General features: G+C 38.0%; 1 protein-coding gene across 3 annotated transcripts in view; it reads right to left on the minus strand.

Annotated features, from left to right (window-relative positions):
* The window catches only part of LOC142150966 (beta-1,3-galactosyltransferase 5-like), an 82669-nt gene extending 75681 nt beyond the window's left edge, over positions 1 to 6988 (minus strand). For 2 of the 3 annotated variants that reach the window (XR_012691115.1, XM_075206175.1), the window contains exon 1: positions 6013 to 6988. The gene's annotated coding sequence lies outside the window, so the exon portion shown is untranslated. Of the gene's footprint in view, positions 1 to 2339; positions 2540 to 6012 lie in introns of those variants that run through there. The other variant, XM_075206176.1, reaches the window with a different exon arrangement.
* Positions 6989 to 6994: the final 6 nt, after the last annotated feature.

The following is a 6994-nucleotide window of genomic DNA, read 5'->3' on the forward strand; positions in this document are numbered from 1 at the left end:
ACCTACATAGACACACGGAACAGACTGCATTATATAACCAAAGGTCACATGAGAACACATAAAACTTTTATTCGATCATAAAACAAAATAAAAGCTGTTACTTACTTGTATACTCATTTATATACAGCTTCATTTTCAAATGTAATCATTTTTTTTTTACATTAATTAAATAACTAAAGATACATTCAATGTGTTGTGCACTTACAATGTGTTTCAACAGTATATCTTACTTGCACGCACATGTAAGGTCTCTGTGATTTATATATTGATTATTTTTTAACGCGGACTATCATTTATTAACTTGCAGCAGTTCTGTAAGAGAGAATGACGGGGAGCCGCCATAGACCGCGTTGGAATTTAGTCCTAACGCACAGATTAATAACCCTCTATCATAGCATAAAACAAATAACCTTCTTTACAGAATACATCGTTGTATCTAGAACTGAAATAAGAGGGTCTCTCTGTAACGTTAAATAGAAAATAAGTAAATACACAATGTGCTATTGCTCGCTGTTGTCAGGGACCAGGCCAAGTCATTGCTGGGATTTATCTTAAACATTACAGAATTAAGAAAATAAAGCAGCCTGTGTCTCTCCAGATAGCAGAGGCATGCTGGGACTTGTAGTTCTACAACAGCAGAAGACACAAAGTTACATCAACCTGCTGTAGAATCCCGATCTCCCCTTATTAAGCTGAAACGTGGGTTGGGGCGTATAAAGCTGTATAATAGCTTGTTAGTGTGGCAGCCACATATAGTGTAATAACAGGGGCAGGAACTGTGGGGGGTGGGGCAGAGGGAACAGTTGCCCCCTTACGATTTCTGCTGGGTGGGCAAAGACTGTGTCTTGCCTCCCCCCATGAACTTCCACACAAACGCCTTCATGATACTTTCTGAAGTCATAATATCTGTTCTAAACTAGTGGAATTTTGTTAAATGAGAGATCGTCTTAGTATAACTACAAGATGTTCTGTAATATAGATTGTCTTAGTACAGATCTAATATAGATTGATTCATTTGTTTATTTAAAGAACTTTAAGGGCTAGATTTACTAAACTGCGGGTTTCAAAAAGTGGAGGTGTTGCCTATAATAACCAATCAGATTCTAGTTTTCATTTATCTTTTGCTTTCTACAAAATGACAGCTAGAATCTGATTGGTTGCTATAGGCAACATCTCCGCTGTTTCAAACCCGCAGTTTAGTAAAAATACCTCCTAAGTGTTCCGTTTATAATCATTTAATAAATAACCAGTATTGATGATGAACAACTACTCCCTTTACTTTTACCCTGAATTTCGTGTGGTGCGTCCAGTAACAAACATGAGATATAGTAATTTATAGCACAGTCCATAACCAGTGAGGCGGTGACTATAGATCTAAAAATACTCCCAATCACATGAGATTAGTCTGTCAACGAAACCTGAGTTAATGACTATGAAAAATGTAAATTTGTAAGATGAACAATTGAATTGATCTAACGGCCATTGTACTAATTGGTAGCTAATATTGTATGAATTAATTTTTATAGTCAGATAAACAATGAAACTGGGGTTGACCAACCCCTGAAACACTGACAAAAATTCCTACAGGATTGGGAGTCTTTGTATATCTAAATCTATAGTAGCCCCCCCCCCCCCCCCCCCGAAAAAAAATCTTCGTTCCTGCGCCCCAACCCACGTTTCTGTCTAATAAGGACCTTCACGCTCGTATTCAACAAGTGCGCAGACAGACAGACACTACACACTGCAGGATGCGCACGGTGCATTTGTACATATAAAGTCCCATCAGAACACACAGGAATAGATTACATTATTAAACACATTTTTTCTTTTGCATGAAGTACTAATATTAGGCAGTTATTAATGAATACTGTACATAAAGTGCATTATTACAGTTGCACTTAATTGCAGACACATGACGTATAATCTGATAATCCCAACGTTTTACTTACACTTTACACGCGCTTACTGGAATTGTATCAGAAAGTGAAACTAGAGGACAAACAATATTAGGAATTGAAGACAGAGCCCATCGTCCTATTCAGACCCTATCACTACAGCGGGCGTTATTAGTAATCTAGTGATATCAGTAAGGTGCCATCGTTACTGTACGTTGTCTTACTGACAGGCAAAACAAGTCTAATTATTGTACAGATAATTAGGTACCTGATGCTAGATAGAGTCCCACCTTCAGGGATCTATACTGTATATACTGCACGCGGCATCACACTAATGAGTCTCCTTTATGTAGAGTTTTCACCAATAAATCCTCTTTCAGTGCCGTCCGGTCTCAGCGTCTGAGTGCAGTATGTAAAGGATTCCAAAGCTTTTATTTCACTCACCTCCCCTCCAACGTCTTACTCCAAGTCCTGCTCCTGTAGTACCTCTACCTGCAGCCCCAGCATAGAGTGAGCGACGATTGGTCTCTGAGATGTTATCACCTTGGATTCTACACCGGCCGTCGTCCTTTACCTCCTATAACACCTCTCCCCTTGTACTTACAAGTTGTACAATACCTGAGTCTGTGACACCAAGTTCACCTAGGAGAGAGGAGGGGGCTGTAGGCTGCTTCATTGAAATTTTTTCCAGCTTTCGTTAGAGTTAACTAAACAGGTATGACTGGTCTTTCATGTGCTGGTATTCCCTAACCTGAGATTTAATCCTTATCAGATATTACGGGTCATTCAGACACCGCATTTTAAGAACAGACAGAATTATTTGGTTGGTTACATAACATTTTTTGGGGGGTATTGAAAGGATTGCTAATAATTGGAGAAAAAAAGACACTAATATCAGACTTGTCAAGGCAGAGATGCGTTGGATATATCAATTGAAAAGTTTAATACCTGGGGGCATCAATGCTGGTTTTGAATTGAAGTGGTTTGTTTTTTAACAGTTGATTTTTTGTGTTTTTAATCTTTTATTTTTTTATGTTCTGCTGTTTGATCACCATGATTAAACTGTGTCTGGGTCATTTTAAATGGAATTAATGAACTCCACTTGAACGGATATGAAGTATTAGTTTTGCTATTGGAAATAGCTTTGTTAGGACTATTTTTGGTTGGTGTGTTGGCATGTACTGGCATTGCCCTATCGGCACATACAGCCCCACTTCGAGCACTGTGTAGAAGAACTACAAGAACCAGCATGCCCTTGCTAGGACTTGTGACACTACACTATCCGGAGAGACACAGGCTGCATATTTAAATTATATAATGTTTAAGATAAAGTGTCATTAAAACCCAACGATGACTTACCTGGTCCCTTACCCAGCGAACAATAGCACATTCAGTATTTACTTATGTTTTAGGGGTAAGAGAATTCTCTTTATTATATATAGGAGAAACAGAGTAGCTACACTCACATACATGAAGAGACCTAGGGGTAAATGTATTAATGTGCCCATTCTCCAAGTCACCCAATATGTGCAATATGCAAAACTTGGCTGTAAAGACATTGCCGATATAATCTGTCCTGCTAAGTCGCCGAATATTCGCAACATTCAGAATGTGCAGATTGATACATTTACCCCCTGGATGTATACAGGGGATTGATAGATAGATAGATAGATATGAGATAGATAGATATGAGATAGATAGATAGATAGATAGATAGATAGATAAATAGATAGATATGAGATAGATAGATATGAGATAGATAGATAGATAGATAGATAGATAGATAGATAGATAGATAGATAGATAGATAAATAGATAGATATGAGATAGATAGATATGAGATAGATAGATATGAGATAGATAGATAGATAGATAGATAGATAGATAGATAGATAGATAGATATGAGATAGATAGATGGATAGATAGATATGAGATAGATAGATAAATAGATAGATAGATAGATAGATATGAGATAGATAGATAGATAGATAGATATGAGATAGATAGATAAATAGATAGATAGATAGATAGATATAAGATAGATAGATAGATATGAGATAGATAGATAGACAGATATGAGATAGATAGATAGATAGATAGATAGATAGATAGATAGATATGAGATAGATAGATATGAGATAGATAGATAGATAGATAGATAGATAGATAGATATGAGATAGATAGATATGAGATAGATAGATATGAGATAGATAGATAGATAGATAGATATGAGATAGATAGATAGATAGATAGATATGAGATAGATATATAGATATGAGATAGATAGATAGATATGAGATAGATAGATAGATAGATAGATAGATAGATAGATAGATAGATAGATAGATATGAGATAGATAGATAGATAGATAGATAGATAGATAGATATTAGATAGATAGATAGATAGATAGATAGATAGATAGATAGATAGATAGATTGATATGAGATAGATAGATAGATATGAGATAGATGGATAGATATGAGATTGATAGATAGATATAGATATGAGATTGATAGATAGATAGATAGATAGATAGATAGATAGATAGATAGATAGATAGATATGAGATTGATAGATAGATAGATAGATAGATAGATAGATAGATAGATAGATAGATGCCCAGGTTAAAATCTTCAAGTTATTAAGTTATCAATGAGTTAGATGTAAGTGTCAACATTTTTTAAAAATCACTATCAGCTTAGCAGCTCTTCCAACACACCCATGAGGTGGCTGCCCAATGACGTTTTTGTTTTTATATTAAATGTCATCCAAATCCATTCAGTGGAAGGCCCAGAACAGGCTCCCAGGGTCAAAATTCTGGCCAGCGTACACCAACGGGAGGTCGACCAGCACAGTAATATATATAATATTACTGATGAGTGATAGGTGCCAGGTTTAGTAATAAAACTTCGTAATAAAAGTAAACGATGACAAACACCACAGTGATCCGTTAAACAGAGATAAGTGCTTGCACATAGCAGATGTGTAATACACCGAGATCATCTCTCATGCGGTAATGCAGCAGGATAGAAAGATTTCCTCCTGCTGTCAACTCCAAGGTAACTATTTACATTTTCTAAGCTGCCTAAAAAATATACAATGTGAATTATTATTATAGGCTACACCTTAAAATAAAAGTGTTTCTGTGCAGCATATAAATGATGAGGACATGATGGCGTTGAGTCGCACACAAGTGAACAAAGATATAAAGTGTAGTTAGTGTCCTCTTTCTGCACATGAGATTAGTGTTCATCGATGACAGAATACAGGTGGATTCTCTCACTTCTCCTGCACAGTTCTCAGACAAATTAATATTAAGAGCTTCTGTTAAGAGATAAACCAGATGCCGTTAAAATGCCTTTGGTTGGCTAAATAGTTTTGGTAGTGATATCAAAGGGTTAGGAATTATGCAATATTAATTGTATATAATATTATTGTGTTGTGTTGTAGTTATATAATAATAGGTCGTCAGCAAATACATTGAATATTGAACTGAGACTATGCAGTTGTATCTCCTTTTATCGACTGAACTACGCACAACAAATGATCATTTCCACTGCTAAAACAAACAACAGGGCAAAAAAAGACAAGTCAAATAATTATTGATTGATGACCATAGAGGAGGGTCAAAAAGATAGAAAGTTTTGCAGTTATTCCAAAGCGTTAAAAGGAAACGTTCTTGTAGCATTGGAAAATCCTTTCCGAATGTCTAATGACAAATTATAGATTCCTGTTTGGCTAAATGCATAATGGACCACATTGATCTATTTACAAATATTTCAATCAGGATTTCTTTTTTCTATTTTCACAACATTTAGGGTCTGGGTTTAACTTATGAAAAACAATTATATGTGAAAAAAACATCCCTCTGAAGGTTTACTCCTACATATAGTTACTCAATTTCTGAGGCTTTTCCAAGATCTCAATACATTTCTTATAGTAACGTCTGGATCCAGCAGGAGGAAGGAAGTGACACTAGAGCCCACCCCTAATGAGGAGTTTGGCACCAGAGAAGAAGACGTACGAGAGTGCGGCCAGAGAGGAAGGAAACGCAGCTATTACCGGCTCTGTGAAACCCCTCTGGTACGGTTGTTGGAATGTGAGCACACTGACTTGGGGTATCCGGGTGTTGCTTGGAACTCCACTTGCTGTCACTCTCCTCTACTGCTCCGGCTTTGGCGTGGGTATGGCATCCACCACTGGGGAGTCTCCTAAATACTCAGGGTTTTAGATCACAGTCACCGTGGAGTGATTGGGCACCAGGCCATCTCAGTTCAAAACAGAATACAAGTTTATTGCAACTGCTCCTCTCCTCCAGCACAGACAAGCATAACGGTTGCAGATAACGGTTGTATGACCACTTCATCTGCTCCAGCTCACACTTGCAGCAATAAAATAACTCTGGTAGTTCACACACTCAATGTTATAGGGAGAGTTATTTACACTGCATCAGTCAGAGCCAATCTTATACACAGGCAGACAGTAGGCATGGTCCAGAGGTTCCCGCATGCACCATTCCCTACGCCATGTATAGGGGCCCTTTCCAAGGGGGCCCCTGCTCCTGCTGTACAATGTAATTCCCCATTATCCAGTGACCTCCCCTCATCTCTCTGCTGAAGCTGCGTTTAACTATTTGGGGAAACACTTTCAGAATATTTTATAGTTGTTGCACATCCCAGTTGTCAGGGATTTCTGCATCACCTCATCATAGTCACACACTGGCCTGCTGACTCACAGTACTCCTCTGACGGCAGAGTCCAACCATACCGGTACACATGGCACTTATAGTCCTGCTTAGGACACACGAATAAGTCTCACAGGACATCTGGCCATGTACTCTCCCCCCGGGTGCTAACATTCATTGGGACTCTATCCAGGGGCTATATTTTACCCCCTGCTGTCGTACAAATGTGTTTCTGAGGCAGCTGCCAGTTACTCACCCCTATTCAGAGTCTCATTCATGCCTCTCTCTTACTGGCACACGTCTACAGCAGCTTCCCAGCCAAAGGTTCCACCATCTTTAAAACCTTTGTAAAAGTGGACCCACCCCCTCTTGTCCACTGTCATGCCAGTGCTGCACCTCTCCCTGAACTCT

The sequence above is a fragment of the Mixophyes fleayi genome, chromosome 4 (genome assembly GCF_038048845.1).
Source record: "Mixophyes fleayi isolate aMixFle1 chromosome 4, aMixFle1.hap1, whole genome shotgun sequence".
In the NCBI taxonomy this organism is placed as follows: Eukaryota; Metazoa; Chordata; class Amphibia; order Anura; family Limnodynastidae; genus Mixophyes; species Mixophyes fleayi.